Source organism: Telopea speciosissima, chromosome 8 (assembly GCF_018873765.1).
Source record: "Telopea speciosissima isolate NSW1024214 ecotype Mountain lineage chromosome 8, Tspe_v1, whole genome shotgun sequence".
NCBI lineage: Eukaryota > Viridiplantae > Streptophyta > Magnoliopsida > Proteales > Proteaceae > Telopea > Telopea speciosissima.
This window is the reverse complement of record NC_057923.1, coordinates 54,932,120-54,951,283: the sequence shown is the minus strand read 5'-3', so window position 1 is coordinate 54,951,283 and position 19,164 is coordinate 54,932,120. Positions and strand designations below refer to the sequence as shown.

The window sequence follows — 19,164 nt, the reverse complement described above, 5'->3', positions numbered from 1 at the left end:
AACCTCAGGGGATAAAGGTCCAGCTCAACACCTCCCAAGAAAACTGATCTGAGCAGGGGGCTTAAATAAATTTGATTGGATTGGGCTTGGGCTTGGACTTGGGCTGAACAACCCAAATCCAAGGATGGGTTGGGGCTAAGCTTGATTTCATATACCTTGGGTTGGCCAAGAACACCCTTTCACCCAGACCAACCCATATAACGCCCACTCCTAAATTAGTTGAAAATGTAAGGATAAAATTCCCACCATATTAGGTCATATAGGGACTTCAACGTGAAATTTATTAGTTTATTTCTCCAGGCTTTTTTTTTTTACATTATTTAGTAGTTGCTTTGGTGAATTATTTCCTCTTCACATGCTTCATTACTTCTTAGATAATAATAATAATAATTATTATTATTATAATAGTAATAAAGACCTCTCATAAATTAGTTGTTTCATATCACACATCTCTTATAGTTTCCTCTCCTCTAAGTAGGGGTGTCAAACGGTGTCGGGCTGAATCGGTTTTAGTCTAAGAATGAGTGAGACTAAAATCAAATCGTTTCGGGTTTGATTGGTTTCAGTTTCAGTCTGGTACGATTTCAGTTTATTTCGATTTTTCAGTATTGGTTTAGATCGATTTTGTTTTCGGGTTTGAACTACAATAAAATCTTACATTCATAATTTGTACTGAGAAAAGATTCGGTAAAAATACTTTAAATCATCTTCCTCAAGTCAAACAAATAAACAATCAAGAATAGAGAAATTGATTTGATGTGTTCATGTTGTTATAATCGGAACAAAAAGGAATAAAGACTTCTTAATGCTACTTGAGAGTTGACTATGAAATTGTAAGGCGATGATGATTAATACTGAAATCAATGGATAACCAGATTTTATAGCAAAATTATTGGTATAAATTAAATAGTTGTTTATCATTGTAAGAGAAAGATAACTAATATTGAAATCAATGGATAACTAATTAGGGAGTAGATAACTAATATTGAAATCACAGAATGAACCCTACCATCAAATCATTCATTGAACTGTCCAACTAATTTTGTATAGTAAACAAGGAGATCAATGGAAACATTCTTATTTCTTACAAATCAATTTCCCTAATCATAATCTTATACTCATTGATTTATAACAATTCCCCTTAGAACCATAAATCTTCTCAGTAAAACTGAATCCAATGAATAATCAATTTACCTATTCTTAACCTCATACGTACTCAAAGATTATTTGTCAATTTCATTCTATTCGCTTTTCGATCTGGATATCAGTCGGTTCAATGCGGTCTGATTTTCCAACCGATCCTGTCATACCCTAGTCCAAAACCAGTTTGATAAGGTTCGGTTTGATCCAGGTTTTTTCGATCGGTTTTACTGGTTTGGACTTGGTTTTGATACCCCTACTCATCCGTATAAACTACTTTTAAAGGTAAAAGTTCCATTTTGTAACTATGCTTTTTTTGGGGGGGGGGGGAAAGTTTTCTTACACGGTCGTGTAAACTGTGTATGTGAAAGGGTCTCTCACAAAAAATTAGAAAAGTCATAAATCCCCATCCATTAATTAATGCCTTGAAATTCCCACCCTCACACATACATGGTTTACTCAATCGTGTATGAAAACTTTCCCCTTTTTTTTTTTAATTAGTTATTCAGATTTTTTTTTAATGATGATATCTTCATGTGTTTTGTGGCTCAGGTTTGTAGCTCACATTTTTTTTTTTGGGGGTGCAATTCAAGGGCCCACCGGCCATCAACCTCAACAGGACCCCACAAGGAGGCAATGAGGGGACCCACAAGGGGTCAAATATGGTACCCAAAGGCTCCACTTCTTGGAAAGCAATTAAATGTGGACTAGGTGTCGCTAAGGAGACTTGAACCACCGATCAAGCGCCTGACGCAGTTCTCCCAAGGAAGTAGTGAACCACCAGGGCAAGCCCACATGGGAAGGCCGTTTTGGTGACCCAAACATAAACTCAATTGGGGCAAAAAATTTTGTAAACTTAGTGGATCCTAATGTTCTTTACTCACATATCAAATTTCAGCCCAAACCAAATTTGTAGACAAATGGACATGTTGGTGTTTTTTTTCACATCGATTCGTTCTTTTTTAAATGGACCCTAATGTTCTCTGCTCACATGGATAGACTATGGGAGTATGGGGACAACACAATAGTAGTTCGAGCACACCTTTGATGGGGGTGATTGAATTAAGCTCTTAAACTACTCAATACTAATTGTAATACTTAATAACATAGATATTTACCAAATAATAATAATAATAACATGGATAGAAATTGGTTTGATGAAGCCAATTTTCCATGATAATCCTTACATTGTTAGAAGGACTGAGTTACCCTTCACTCACGATGAGGAAGGAACCTCGTAAGCCACCTCATCTGACCCTTGGATTGGATTAGGGAAGGGCATTATTGACCACATACAATAATATGAGGCAGAAGTTTAGAGTTTAGTAATGGAACTCAACATTCAAGAGTCTAATCATAGGGTCACATCATCTTAGATCAAGAGATTCTCTTTTAATTGAGTGTCAAAAAACTTATTCTTTACTATCAAAATGACTGGCCTTGATTCCAGACTTTATGCTTACATATTCTGGGACAATTCAAGTCCAAATCAATTCCTACTAGATCCTGACTTTTTAAACCTTTCTAAAAGATAGGGATATCGGTGCCAATATTGATCGCCACCAATACTAATATTGATGCTAATACCAATATGGATCGGCAAATATTGGACATGATTACCATGTCATCCTACTTAGTTCCATCTATATAGATAAGGATCAAGCAAATGTACAGATACACCTTCCACAATACATGGGATCTCTAATTGTATATATATATATATACACACACACACACAGGTATCAACAATGGAAATCATCCCTTTCCATAAAATCTTCTTCACAGCAAATCAAACGATTTTGCCCTTAAGATTTTGATATCTTTTTTTTACCTAACTATGTTACCCTAAAAAATTTTTGTAAACCGATCCAGTATCTATATCCTAATGCATTCGCAGACTATCTCCCTAAGGTAAGCATTAACGATAATTTATTAGGAAATCTAATCAAAACCTCATAAGTTCAATCAAGAATAAAACATTATGTAAATTTGTTTTGGGAAGAAGAACGTTGCTTGATCGTGTATAGCCTTTGCGCTCATACACAAGAGCGCATGAAATTACCATCCCACCTCCGTGAAATAAAAACTCTCATCTATATTATGTCCCTACGCGCTCTCATTGGTCAATGCCCTCCATGCTGGTGTAGAGACTATGCGACCAGCCAACGATCACTTGCCCATTTGTAGTTTATACATGAAAGCATAAATAATAAAATCACGTTAAGACATGTATGTCTCCTTGTATAATTCCATAGAGGGTAAAGATTCTCCGAGCCTTTACCCCCCAAAAAAAAAAAAGATTCTTTGAGCTGTCTGGCTAGGGTACACTGGCACTGCTATGTGTATCTTCTCTTTTTTTTCTCATATGAAATGACCTCGTTGCCCTCCAATAAGTCATACTATTTTGCCATACCTCATTGGTGTGCTCCTCTATGTTTTTTGTTGCGATAATCCTTTTCATTCCATAAGTATCACAAACTTTAATGAATCAAAAATCAAGAAAAAAAGGGGAGGGGCTAAAGCATCTTGGGTGGCTTCCAAGGCATAAACCAAACCTTGCTATTAGAAAATTTGATATTGGATTATGTATAATTTATCATCAGGACTGTCGCATGACATCTCGCATGACATCTCTATAGGTGTATTAAGAACATGTAACTTTATTCTGATTGTCTCTTCCCTTGTTCTCAAGGATTATTTAAGGCAAAGGTAATAAGAGGTTTTCAAAATAATTTGAAATTATTTTTCATTCAGCCCTTATCAAAAGCTATTTTTGTTTCACACATTTTTTTAGTACACATGTGGAATGTCGAGATTTTACCCTTAGCAAAAGAAAAAGTGTGATATTCAGAGAGGGCAAAAAAGTAAAGTTATAAATTATTTGACATCTTGAGGGATGTCAATAGAAAATCCCTTATCAACTATTAGAGGTTTAAAAATTGGATCCAGCTTAGGCTGATTCTATGGAGAGAAAAAAAACACTAGGGGAGCATTTGTTTAGAGGGGAAGTAGTGAGGTGAGATTTAAGAGGCGAGAAACTTTTACTTGTTTCCCACCCCTTATCATAAATAAAAGTTTTTGGTTCAGTTGAGGTGGGAAAAGTATCAAAAAACTATTGAAATGTGTTTTTTGGTGATGTGGCATCCCATTTATTCTTATCTCGCCTAGTTTCAAAGTCTTACTTTTTAAAACAAACACCACGAAACACGAATAGAAAAATAGAACGAACAAAGATGACACACAGATTTAACATGGTTCACACACCAATGTGATGTGCTACATCCACGGGCAAAGCTGAAGATGATTTCACTATGCAAATGGAAGAAGAATACAATAGATATCTTTCAAAAACACCTAAAATGGCGTAAAAACTCTCACCCAGAAACCCTAGCTCGAAAATCCCTAAATCTCACTTGTTTCACTTGCTTACATAACAAGACAGATAAAACATATAAATACTCCTCCAAGCGGATTGATCTATTGACTCAAGGGGCACAGTACAGCTCAGGGGCTTCGCCCTCAAACGCTATCATCACAGATCTCAGAAAAAATCTCATTTAGATCGTCACAAAAAAAATATAGTAGCGGATCAATCTTCGAAACCAATACAAGAATTCGAGACACACATAGCACCTACCAATTTAATTATTTTGGTACAAGTATGACATTATTCTAGGAAGTCCTCATGTCGGTATCTCACTCTTCTTATTTCCTCTCTCTCCCACCAAATCCCAACCTAACTGGCTGACCCTACTTCCTCTTTCTCTCATTAAAATTTGTCTCTTCATTTTACTTGCCCGACATATTAATTATGGGTCACCAACATGTGGGTCCCATCATTACAAGTTTACAATTCTCCCACCCCCAACTTCCCTCTAAACAAAGGACACCTAGATGTTTGAAATAACCGATTCCAGACCGATCTGAGTCAATTATTCCCGATTCTATATTTTTAAACCATGTAAACAAACTGAAAAATGATGGGACCCACGCATCAACACCTACCCTTAAGCTGACATGATCTTTTAAGATCGCCTCTAAGGATCCAAAACAACCTTTCCATAGCCACGTTAAGGTTGAAAGGGACATATAAGGAACCACATAGAAAAGTACTGGAGTTTCATAACCCTTAGCCCATAAATCATCTTTATTGGTCAATAGTGGCCACTCTATTTAGATTGCCAATTTTGAATTCTTGAGGACCTAAAACCTCTATCTATGTGTTTGGTAACCTTGTGCCATATCAAATATTGCTTTTTTATCTTCCAATTTGGCAAGTTTCTCCCTCCATTATTGGGCTTAGATTGGATCTAACTTCTCATATGTTGAAGTAAAGAATATGGTCCAGCCACTCAGTCTACTGTGCACCTTTTACTCAAGTTTTTACCGACAATGTATCCTTTTCTTTGTTCTATGAGGAGAGGGTTATTTAATATTATGGGTAAGAGATCGATGTCTGATCATGTAGAGCACACGCATAAGCATCAACATAGATGTTATTTTTTATTTCATCAGAGGCATGGCGGTACTTTCACGCATTTCTGTGTTTGGACACAGTAAACATGCGACCAGATAGCGTTATTTTTTTCAAATATTATTTATCCCTTAATTTGGGATTAGACTTGGGTCTTTAATTTTAACATTCAGTTTTCATCCTCATTAGTATTAGGAATAATGAGCAGGCATTTGAATCACTGTATCGATAAAAATGGATTCTGATATGGATCGATTGTATTAGGTCAAATTGGACTATTTTGCCCTCAGATTTGGATTAAAAAAATCAAAATTTTGACCAAAATACCCTCGATAGATTCAAACACCACTTGTTATTGATATCGATCTCTAGCGGTATTGATATGTATCAACCAATATGTCCGATACAATACCAATTACTCTTAATTCTTAAAAGAGCTAAACTTTGTTGAAATTTTATAAAAAAATTGAAAATTATTTATAGATTACATATAGAGAGAAAAAATTATGCAAACTGTCTTTCATCTGAGAGAGCTCATTTGGTTTTGTAGGGGGAAGAGAATAATGGAATTATTTCTAGAAAATATATTACTAATACTTTTTTTTTTGGTGGGAGAAAGAGAATTTTTTTTTATAATAATAGGGGAAGGAATTTACATCCTATAATATTTTTTTCTTTCAGTATCGTCCTGTAGAAGAACGGAAAGAGCCTCAGGAAGACTGTCTATACAAAGGTGGATTTCCTGGACTACAGAAAATACTGGTAGTCCAAAGTGGTAACCACCAAGAATATCGGGAACAGAGCCGTCACAGTTTATCCTCACCCATCCCATAGGGGGCCGAGGCCAAGAATAGGGCGTTAGGGAGCGAAGGGAGAAAGACACCTTGATTCTCCAACGATGAAAAAAATCTCTGGATACCGCAATGTCTGGCGTAGAGATTCCCCCATTAAAATGACAGCTTAAACAAGTAGTTTCTTGCCAGATTCTATATACAACAGCAGTGAAGCTGAATCTTCCAACCTGGTCCAAAATAGATTCACCATTAAAATGATAGCTTAACCAAGTAATTTCTTCTTGCCACGAACTGCATGGGATTCTTGGAAATCCATTAAGAGATAGGACGTCCTTCCAAACTGAATTAGATAAGGGGAATTGAAATAACAGATGGTCGATACATTTAGTTTAAGGGTGTAAATCGGAACCTGATACATTTAGTTTAAGGGTGTGATCGGTTTTGTTTCGGGTATTCAACTCCAAAGAGTGTTGGTGTGAATTGAAATCGAACTGAGAATAGAATCAGTTTTGAAAGTCAATACTCAAACCGAACCTGTTCGATTTTGGTTATTATTTGGCTCTAGCATTCAGTTCTTATACGATTCGATTCTGATTTGCATACTCTGTTCATTTACTATAATATATATATAATACAATCTATATACTATAATACAGTAGTACTATAAAATCTAATATTAATATTAGTAATATATAAAATAAAATAGTAGTATTTGCTGCTTTGTTGTGTAGCCTCTGTTCCAATGGAGGCTGTTGAGAGCATGCAAAGAGACATAAACATGAATGTGATTTTTTATTTCATGGGGATATGGCAGTAATTTTATGTGCTCTTATGCGTGCAAGATCCATGCAACCAAGCAACATTCTTTTTTCCAATTTATTAATATATTATATAATCTATTAGCATCCCAATTTGGTTGAAGTTCGGTTTGAACCAATGATTCCTATGTTGGAATTGGAATCAAACCAAACCGAATTGGGACACCACATCCTAGAACTGAATTGGAACCGAATATATTCATATCAGTTTGACTTATTTGATCCGGTTTTGGTTTTAATTTTTTGTTCCAATTGTACTTGTTTATTATGACATTCTAATTTTTGTGCAACTATTTGTTACATACAAAATTTCCCTAATTGAAAAAAGGGAGAAAGTTCTCTGTACGGGAGTGTGGCCTATGCCAGCACTCTCATGAGTCTATCTTTTTTCTCCCCATTTGAAAAGACACCTCAGTCCCTTTATTTTGAGGAAGAGAGAGATATACACATGACTATTTTGGGAAAAAGATCTCTACTTGATAGTGTTTCCTATGCCCTCTCACATGGCACCGTGAGATGTTGCCTCTGCCCCCTGAGTAGATACTCTGGTGTGCTCCCCCATTGGCCCAGACGCTTGTGTAGAGAACATGCAATCAAGTGGAGATCTCTTGCCCTTTGAATTAAACCTAGTTAGATTAGCTAATTTGTTCTATTATTTATGTAATTATATTACAAATACTAGTTGAGAACAAGTGTCTAGCACACTTGGTAGCTTGTGGTGCGTAAACTACCAAGAGGCCCAGCTAATGGTAAATTTGGATGGAATCTCGTTTGGATGTGAGGGAGATCTATAGATTTGGATAGAGTATTGCTCATAGATGAAGAGTACGCACGCTATGCGGAATCAACCTATTCATCTCAGAATTGACCGAGTCTGAGTTAACCTAATTTTTTGCATCTACTGAGTTGGACCTAGTTAGACCAAGTCAGCCGATTCCAACCGAGTTCTACTGATTCCCAGTTGCTTCCGGCATGGATCGTATCAAAAGTAATGAAGGCTGATCATGTAACGGATTCCGAGTTTTTAAACCTTAAGTCTATCAAATCATGTGACTAGTATGCCAATGAGGTCAAGACACATGTCATTGAAGGAGTAATCGTTTTGTCCTCCCCTTTACCGAATCTTCCGATACGGATCGGCGGAAACCGACACCTGATACCTAAAACCATGATATCCGCACTAATCACTTCTCCTTGAACCGTACTTAGTTATTAGTAGTTTAGTATAAGATCTACATAAATAATTAGATCTGTTTGAGCTAAGCATGATGGATCATTCTAAGATTTGGATCATGGATCATAAATATTTTATGGAAAAGTGAAGTGAAGAGAAGTTTAAATATGGCCGTCCATTTATTTTAGATTGTATATGATCCAATGTCAAGGATCTGACTCAGATTTGGATCTACAAATGATAAATTGGATCTTGACCTGGAACCTAACCATGAAAATACAAAAAAAGGGTCACTCATACACCCATTACAATCCTTATTTAACATATCTCAATGCATTATACGGTCTACTTGTATTCTTAATTTACGGTCCATAGTGGCATGGAAATATGGCATCACTCGTAAATAATAAAAAATCAACACATATATTTAAAACTAAGAAAAAATAATGTTACCTGGGCGTATGTGGTACGCTGTCCGTGCACCCAAACACAAGGATGAGCGAAATGAACGCCGTGTGTCTATGGAAATTCTTTACATGAAAATGAAAGAATCTAAAGTGATTAATGAACAAAATATTGCAGAATCCAAAGTAGCTTTAGTCTATGGTCAGATGAATGAATAGTCACAAGCTCGTATGAGAGTTGGTTTGACTACCCTAACTATGACAGAGTATTTCTGGGATGCTAATGAACAAGACGTACTACTATTTATTGACAATATATTCCGTTTGGTCCAAGCGGATCCAAAGTATTCACCGCACATCCATGGAAAGGCGGAATTTCCTAAGGGAAAGGTGATGATCATTTTGCTCGCCCCTTGTCTATCCATAGGGTCAGCGTATCCCATGTGAAAAACCCTCTCACATACACAGTTTACACAGCCATGTATGAAAACTTTATCCAAAATATATATTTTTTAAAAAGATAAAATATAATGCAAGATAAAGGTATGTGTGACGTGGACTTTACCATGGGAAGTGATTCCTCCACCAAAGATGATAAGCATTACTCATTTCAAAAGAGGAGTCAGACACGTACGTGTGTGCGCGCGCGTATGTGTTAAGGTTGCAGGTATCGTCATTGGTATTCATATTGTGGTTCCAATGATATATACTTTGACGTGTGATAGGGACATCTCTTTTTATTTATTTATTTATTTTGATAAATCTTTTTATTTTATTGTAATTTATTTATTTTTTGAGTGGTGGGGATCTTAAGCTAGACGATGAACAAGAGGTGTCCAACTTGAAATCTCATGGAGATTTAATCAAAGGGCATTCATTTTAGCCAGCTTAAGGGTGTCAAAATGGATCTAGAACTGAATATTGGACTCGAAACCATAAAAGATGATTCGATTTTGATTTCACAAGTCCTGTTCCCGGTTTGATTTTGACACAGTTCTGAATAAGTATCAGAAAAATCGAATAGAAATACTACCTCCCACTCAAATACTAACATCCACATCAATTGCATTAATTAGTAAAATAATGATCAATTTAATAAACAACTATTGTTACATCTCACTTGAAACATAAAACAAGTATAATGTGTTGGACCTAACTATTTAATGGAGAAAAGTTTTATGCCCAAGAGTGTACCCTCTGAGCCTAGACACCTGGGGGTGCAAAATGACTACCTTGCCCCCTATGAAATGTAAAATGACACTCCTGTTGATGCTTCTATGTGCATTTCTATTGGCTGTCGCACAAACGTAAGAGTCAAACTCTTATTTAGAGAACAATTCCCCTTATTTAATATATATGTTCAAATACGGATGGAAAATGATGGATCAAATTTAAAATGGATTAATAAAACCTTCTTTGCTAATAGAAAAAATAATCTATTTTATCATGTGACTGGAAAATTAAAAAAATAAGAAAACTACGAACATAAAAGGAAAAGAAAGATAGGTGAAGATGAGATTTTTTTTTTATGACATAGGTGTCGGAAAATTGACTGAGTGGGGGAGACCAAAAGAAAATAGAATAACATGAAAAATATATAAAGTTTGAAAAACAGAGATTATTTTGTTACCATTTTCCAAAACCAATACAACAAATCTTTTTTTTGGGTAGATAGTAGGTCTATTTATTTATACGAGTCCAGCACAAGATATCTGAGTTACAAAGATCAGACAACCAAGGAGTAAAGATCGGCCAAATTGTGAATCGAATAAAGAAAACTGAATAGAAAGCAATACCACATAATCAAATGCAAAATGATTTTGATTTTATTGTTTCCTATTTAATTCTTTTTCTTTTTTTTTTTGGAGACAGGAGGGGTATCCGACTTTAGGCCTACTAAATCCCCCCTAGGCTCGTACATAGTTCCCGTGTCACGCATGAACCGGGAGTTCTGATTCCTAGTGAGCGTCATGCAGGTGGTCCCAAGATATTATGCAACGATGAAAATTTGATCACGAGACCTCGCTTTTATTTAATTCCATTTTGCTTTCACCTTGTCAAAAAACTAAACAGCACCGGAACCCGACGAATTGACACTCGGCCCAGCTGCGTTAGCAATTGACCTCTAGAGTCTTCGTCTTCCATTTTGCTTTTTTAAAAGATTAACCATGATGAGAGAGAGAGAGAGATCTTCTTATTCTACTTTTGAAAAAGGGTAAGAGTATGCTTTTCAGAAGAGTAATTCATGATCCATTTTTAAAGCAAGTCCATTGGGAACTTTATCCAAAAACTTTACTGTTTTTGCGTTAGGTGATACAGTAATTCATAACCCCATTATTGCTTAAACTTTCTCCATTAAACGAATCAACCTTTTTAATGCTAAACGGATCACTTTACACACTTAGTTACTTATATGAATCTTAATCAGATAAGGTACTAAAACGTTACTAGTTTAAGACAATTGCGAGCGCGTGAGATTTGATTTGGTTTGATTTTAACTTCCATCTTGCCTTGCTAGTGTTAACATTGAGCGCGTTACCATCTCACTCTCCTAAGTATGTAACCTGTCCCCTACAATACAAAGGAAAGACGTAACCATCATTCATTGTGAGAATCAAATGCCATAACCAGTAGCCACTATTTCCTTTTGTGTTTTTGGGCGCTTCAATGCCTATTTTAGATCGGAGATCGATGGTTTGAGATATCAGTAGGTATCGGATTCATTATATCAGGTGATTTGTATCAACATCGGCACATGCATGGAATGGCTTTGCCTCTGTATTAAGTCATATAATTCGACCCTACTTTTGCATATATGAGACATATACGGAACATGAATGGAATGGCTTTTCCCCCAAGTCATCAAACATGAATGTGCATGCAGGTCCCATCTACGCTTTTCCCCCTAGGTGTATAGGTTTTTGCCACCTAAGGGGGTAGTCCTATCTTAGTTAGTAAGTTCGGGAACTGCAATTGAACGGAAACGGATACGTAAGGCAATTAAACGGACTAGAGGGTAATAATAATTTTCAAAAATCCGGCTTCATAAAACGCATACGATAATAATATGATACGTGTTTAATACGAATATAATACGATATAGACGGCAATAATACTTAAAAAAAAAAAAAACGGACATATATTCATTATATAACATGCATTCACCACCTAATAAACAAAATAATATCATGATTTTATGAACTAAAATAAACACAATAATATAATATGCTATATAACATCTCTAAGATTATCATTTAACATACCAAAATATCAATAATCTACAAGAAATGAATGTAGATTGTCTGAAAATGAGATGAGCAAGTTGATTACCTTATCATTAAATCATTCTTCCAACATTACATTTCTTTCTATCTACAATGAGATAACCATATATTTTTAACCAGATGTGTTATTGTGAAGGGGGATGAGTTCCCACTAATTAACCAACGCAAGACAAGAGAGAGAGTTCCAGATATGGATCTCCACTGTATACATTAGCTACAAAAGACAGAAAAACATGAATAAAATAGAATAGAGATTGAGCCGTTCTCGCCAATATCACACCAGATTCATTTGCTTCACTACCACCATCAAAGTTCAAAGACCAGAGAAACAAGAGGAGAGTACAAGACTTAAGTGCCGCTTTGTTGAACAGAGATGGGGAGGATGATTGGAGATGGAGGGCGGCTACTGTTGTCTGCTACGGTTGGATGTTCAACGCAAATCGAAAGGGACGTAAGGGAAAGTGAAATCGTTGTCCTAAATTCTAATCTTTTGGTTATTTTTTTATTATTAAAAAAAATATATAATACATGTATTATATGAGTATAATACTCGATCGATTAAAAAACACGTTTTTTTATAAAAATATAAGAAAATATAGAGACGAGAGTATTATATGTTCAAAAATTTGGATACACATATAATACACGTATTATACGCATACTTACTAACTAGGAACCCTATAGGCTCCAGTAGAGTCGAGGCTTTGATATATGTGATTTGCCTTTAAACTTCGGCACATGTTGGTCATCCATTGACTGTATATCAAATAGAATGGTACATACTAAAGGTAAAATTATCAAAAAAAATAGCCCGAATTTTTTAGGAAAATTAGAGGTGAAATGATATGATACAGGCCGATCCTTGCTAATCCGTATTAATATCATATTGGTTTTCGAGATGGTCGTTACCCGATCCAATACCTTACACTAAATCAAGCTTTGATGACCTGATGTTTTCATTTAAATTATGGGAAAAAGAAACATACAAAACTAGTCCATGTGCATATTCTTATGCACTTTCTCTCATGTCTCTATCATGGATGCACACACTCTTTGCTTTTTTTTCTAAACGTTCTTTAACGGACGATTCGATCACCCACCTCCTCATTAATGGAAAACTACACTTTAGCATCATAACGATCCCTCTCCGGTAAGTTCTATACCAATAATTACACTTTGTGCTTAAAATATGTCATGGGGGGTTCCAATTGAGCTTTCTACATCAATTCATCAATAATGGGGCGGCTTAATGCGTTGGTAATAATTCCACATACTCATAGTACATATGTTGTTTGATTGTCACCAACACAAGTTTAATGTGTGCCATGGATTTAAAAAATAATCAATTCCAATTAACATGTAAAAATAAAAATGATCAGGATTGCGATGATTATTTCACATACGCCTATGTTTGGATGTCGGAGTGACGTGCGCTGTGCGACTGAGTGGCATTCTTTATCATATTTTAAATTCATCTTGGTATTCATCATGAATGTATTTTGAATTTTTGCTTTCATTTTTTTCCTATTTTTATAAAGTGAAATAACAGAAAATCAAAGAAATTTATCTCTCACAACTAGAATTAAATGTTTGAATCAACAACTCATAATAAAATAATAAATGAAAATTGTTGTTTTTCCTTCCTGAATCCTGATCTTATTTTCTCCAAATGGATCATCGGTGAACGTACATGTGACTCTGTGAGACGACAAACGTGTAATCCGTGGTAATCAATAGATTATCTTTCTACCACAAAAAAAAAGAAGACTATGTGAGAGATAATCATTTGTCTTTTTTACTTCCATTAATACCCCTCCTCTCCTTATAAATAACAAAAATGAAACCACAAATGTGCAGAAGAACTGGAATCTTATTTTCTGGGGTTATAGTTGATTTCCCGACCAATACCAATTTCGATATGATCCGATTCAAATAGGAATCATTGTAGGCCAATTTCGCGTCTTTTTTTTTAGGTTATAAAATCTTATTTGTAAATTGTAATGGCTCTAAGCTATAAACCTCTCTAGACCTCAAAAGCTTAGCAAATTGACTTCTCAAATATTAAAGTCGATCAATGTATGGTCCGCTCATTTTAGTCATTTAGTTATTGTTAAAGTTTCAATTTTGATTGCATGATGCAAGAATGCCTTGCTTGTCACTTTCACATAATCAAGAGGTACAAAATCCATCAACTCATTAGTCTTATCGGATCAGATCGACCGATATTGGCCGGATCAGATTGTTATTGGTTGAGATGGATCCCAAGACTGATCTGATACACGTACTCCACATTTGAAAAGACACCTCTGCCCCTTGTTTTGAGGAGGAGAGAGATAGACACATGGGAGTGCTGGCGTAGGCTACACTCCCAGACAAAAAACTACTTTCCTACATATTAATATGATTTCTTGTTACAAATTCGATAGCAAAAATATGAACATAGTGATGAACCCAAATTCACACCAACCAATCGGAGATCGTCACATGGCACGACCCAGAAGAGTGGGCAAAGACAGAGTCAGTGAAGCACCATCCACCAACACCCATGGGCACGGCCACCCTTGGGCGCCAACCCCCTTGGGGGCGTGGACCTCCCTGGGCGCCAACTCCCTTGGGGCACGGACCCCTTCTTCGAACACGTCATCCCCGAGCACGGCTTCCCCAAACACGTCATCCTTGGGCAAGTCTCCCTTGAACACGGCAATCATCGCCGCCATCAACAAGGCACAGATCGCATCACCAAGGACTCTAGACCACCGCCTATCGAGTCACGTAGTCTGAATGGACTCATGCACCAAAAACCCCATCTACCACGTAGATGACGTCTATCCACCAAGGACGCCAAGTCTATTAGGACACGACTTCTTACAGGAAGACAACTATCAAGTCTATCAAGGACACCACGTCTCTCCGGAAGACGGACTACCAGGTCTACTGTGACACCACGTCTCCCGGGAAGACAACCTATCAAGGATAAACCCTACTACTCAGGGACTCTATCACTTACGACAAACACTCTACATCAATTGGGACTCTCCACACTGCCATACACTACTATAAAAGGCAAGATACACAACCCCATCAGGGGACATCTTAACTCATATTGAATGTTACTATTCATCTGTTTGCTCAAAGAGATCTAACTTAGGCATCAGAGAGTCCTAGGCCGGAACCACACCGGTTCTCCTTTGTCACTCAGGGTCTTTTACAGATTACGACACTCGAAGGACCACTGAGCGATTTTTTGACGCAACACATAGAGAATATTACTATAAAAGAGAAACACCTTTCATTGGACGCAAATTCAATAACAAACTTTTTTTTTTTAAATCAATACTTCCAATCCATATTGATATCAGATAGTGATGATACTAATATGTATCGATGATATTGATACCTTAAACAATTGGTTTCAAATCATAAAAATTACAATTACTTTATGCCTTTTTCAAAAAGACCATTAAGAGAAGATGGTATCTAGTGTGGAGTAGGTAGCAGAGTAGAAAGGCTGGCCATGGGAATTTTTGAATTTGTTGCATGATGTTTAGCAACTGTTGAAGGACCTTTATCCGCTGTTGTAATTGGAGCACTGCTGTGCGCATCGTGTGGCGTAGCATTGACCATGTGTGCACAGTGGGACTCATTGTGCTCACTGTGCACACATGGCCGCTGCTGCATTGTACGATGCGCACAACAGTGCTCTAGTTACAACAACGGATAAAAATTCACTGTTGAAGGCTTTTAATTTTGTATGTTTTGTCAAGAGGTCTAAGGAAGAAATCTCTATTGCCCATACGTAGGCAGTTAAGACGAGAATTGATAAACTCTTGACTTATGTGAAAACTGATGTTGGAACTGTTTTATTTTCTCAAGAAAAAAAACAAGAGAAGAGGAAATAAGGGTATTGGGGCCAAAACTAACAATCCCTTATAATGTCAATTTTGATGATAGTCGAACATAAGAAAGGAACTCGACGGTCATTGGCAACACTAACAATATAGTATAATTGTCAATCCGATTTTAACATTTTCCTAAAATACCCTTGCGATGCCCTCCCCCACCCATCTGACACCCACTATGAATGGAATCTCATTCACCATGGGTGGAGGATAACTCGATTCTTTAGATATTGTTTTTCAAATCCGCTACTAGCAGATTTCTTTATTAAGCCTAAAAAATCGGATCATTCTCAACTTGGCCAGGAATTGTGTCAACTCGAATTGAGAACAAAATAAAAAATTAAAACCGATAAAAATCGTTTACTTGAGCTATTTATTATTTGGTTTTGATTTGGCATATTGGAACCTTTTAATGAATGGTTTGATTATGATTTCTATGTGTCATACTCCAACCCAGTTAATTTAGACCAAACTGATTAACAGTTTAAGTTGTTTAACACCCTTACATGTATTATATCCGTATTATATGAATATGAAAAAATGTTCTCTATTGAGGAGGGGGTGTTTCCGGCCACGCCCAGAAAATGAGGGCAAAATGATCGCCCCATCTTCCAAGAAAGACGAAATTCTTACCTCCAAAATGTCACCATACACTCTTATTGATTGCCACGTGGCCCCTGCGCTCCTTCACGGAGAAAGCTCGTTATTTAATCTTTTTTTTTTTTGGTGGTTAAAAAATACCCCTTTAGTCAATCATCAGGGTGAAATGGGTCCGAGAGTTGATATAGATAGCAAGCCATGTTCTTCCTCCACCTGTCATACAATGGCTATGATATATTTCCAAAATTATTGCTTTTTTTTCTTCCGATCTACCATTTTTGTGGCAGGTATGCTTCCACAAAAAGAACAATCTACATGTGAACTCCAGATTCTAAAGCGCGTGGCTCTCACGCGTAGCATGAACCTTTTACATAATGATAAAGCGTTTTTACGTGATAAAACATTTAATATTGTTATCTGAGTTTTTGTAAATTCATCAACTTAAATTAATCAAATGAAGTTGGAGTAAGATTTTAAAATGTCACGTCAATACTTTTTCACTTCAATTCTCTCATCCCACCTAAGTCCCCGGTCAAATAAGCGATTCCTCTGAAACAAACCCTATTGGATAGTTCTACTTTGACATGCTTGTCAAGGTGGACCACTCTAATTGTAATACGTGGGAGGGTGTAAGTCGGTTTGGTTTAGGTATTTTGTTCAATTTTGGTTCGATTCCAAAGAGTGATGGTGTTAATTAGAAAATTCTAAAAAAATTGATACTCAAATCAAATCGATTCAGTTATGTTTGATTTCATTTCTTATTTAGTTTCAATATTCTGTAATTACACGATTTGCTTTCGATTCTTGTACTTGATTCATGTACTATAATATAGTAGTATATAAAACGATCAATTGCGATTCAATTTCAGCACACTTTTTAAAAAATTAGAATAAATACCCATCTTGATTCTGGACATTTCAAAAGTCAAGGGTTTTTGGGATAAATTGGTTGGGTTTTCAAATCTAAGGGGTCGATTTTAGGGTTTTGGGGATTAATTATGATCGATTTTGATTCAGATCACAATCTGCAATGACCAATTTGATCCTAATTCCAAGTTTAGAAGCCTTGATTTGACATGAACTATAGAAATAAAAAACGAATATATTGGAATTAGAATTGAAATCAGTCGATTCCAATTCAATAACCAATAATTCTATTCCAATTTCTCAAACCATGATTACTATACATACTCTCATAATTTAGAATTTTTTAGAACTTCGATTTTATAATTTGGCATATTTTGTAAGGGTTTTTTCTTATTGACCCTCCTCAAGTTATCAAATTCTTTTCAAATGATATATAATTTTTTTCCAATAAGAATAATAGTATAGTTTCTTATGTTTACTAGAAGAAATTATGTATAGTAATGACACTTTTGATTATAACAAGAAGATACATTATTTTCAAAATATTTTTGAAAATCCTTTTTTATAAACTCTCTCTTAAATAATTTTCGAAAATAATACAAAACACAATTAAAAAAAATTGTCAAGTTTTTAGTCTACCGACACAGTTTAGACCTAATCTAATCTACTATGTGGTATAGAAATTTGAGTAAGTCCCGATTAAGGTGGGGCCCTCACAAGAGGTTTTTGTCATTTTGTTTTGACTTTTCTTTTCGCACGAGGCGAATAAGAAGCAACGGAATCTGCTCGTTTATATTATTTTATTTAAACGAAAGGGATGGGAATAATGGGATAAAGGAATTTCAAAAACTAATTAAAAAAAAAAAAGGCCAAGGGACGAGAGAGAGAGAGAAAGAAGTCGGCAGGGAGAGAAGAGGGAGAAGATTAAATTGTCTCCATCCGTGTGGTAGTCTAGTCATATCGGGGGCTATCCTTCTACGACCAAGAACGTCCAAATCGCTGATGCTGTGACCACAAACGAAAGCCTTATTGCCTTCTTATGCTATACACGTGTATCATAATTATTGGTCAACTCATTAAATAATATACTCTCTCTCTCACTCTCTTTCTTCTGTCTTCTTTCTTCTTTCCTCTCCCACGCTCTTCTCCTCAGTCGCAACGCTATTCGCAACAACTCCCAAGAGAAGAAACCCTGAAGAACGGAAAGAGAGAAGAAAACTCTGAGATAGAATATCTTGACGGAGACGCTTCCATTCACCATTAGCCACGCAGAAAGCTATGACTTTTAAAGAGCGATACAAAGGAAGAGAGAAGAGATTGGCAGAGAGGCTTTAGGAGTTTACTGCCAGGTTTTTTTGATCTCAGAACCAGTTGCAGAGATTCTTCTTCTTCAACAACAACAGCAATAACAACAAACAGTCAACACCACAACCTAGATGATATTGAGCTCTCGAGTTCTCCTCTCTTTTTCTTTTTTTCTATTTTCTTATTGGTTTTTTGAACTTTGAGCAAGTTTTTTTGTTTGTTTTTTTTTTTTTTAATCTAAGAACCAGTTGCAGAGAATCTTTAAAAACAACAGTGGAGGGGATTTGAGCTTTTGTTTTGTTTTTAATGTTGTTCTGTTTCTCCTTTTTATTCAGAAGGTTTTCCGATGTTTAAGCTGCAACTGTGATTTTTTTTTTTATCGGTTTTCGAGGCAGCTTGAGTATT

The 19,164-nt window shown here is 36.0% G+C and overlaps 2 long non-coding RNA genes across 2 annotated transcripts in view; one reads left to right on the top strand and one right to left on the bottom strand.

Moving 5' to 3' along the window:
• Window positions 1-3,136: 3,136 nt before the first annotated feature.
• On the top strand, window positions 3,137-18,758 carry LOC122671570. The gene is made up of 3 exons (XR_006334363.1): window positions 3,137-3,148; window positions 12,780-12,783; window positions 18,664-18,758. It is a non-coding gene; the product is annotated as an uncharacterized LOC122671570 (long non-coding RNA).
• Window positions 6,957-19,164, bottom strand: part of LOC122671569 — a 20,550-nt gene continuing 8,342 nt past the window's right edge. The window contains exons 2-3 of the long non-coding RNA XR_006334362.1: window positions 14,680-14,683; window positions 6,957-6,969 (exon numbers count right to left, since the gene is read on the bottom strand). This is a non-coding gene — a long non-coding RNA (uncharacterized LOC122671569). The remainder of the gene's footprint in view (window positions 6,970-14,679; window positions 14,684-19,164) is intronic.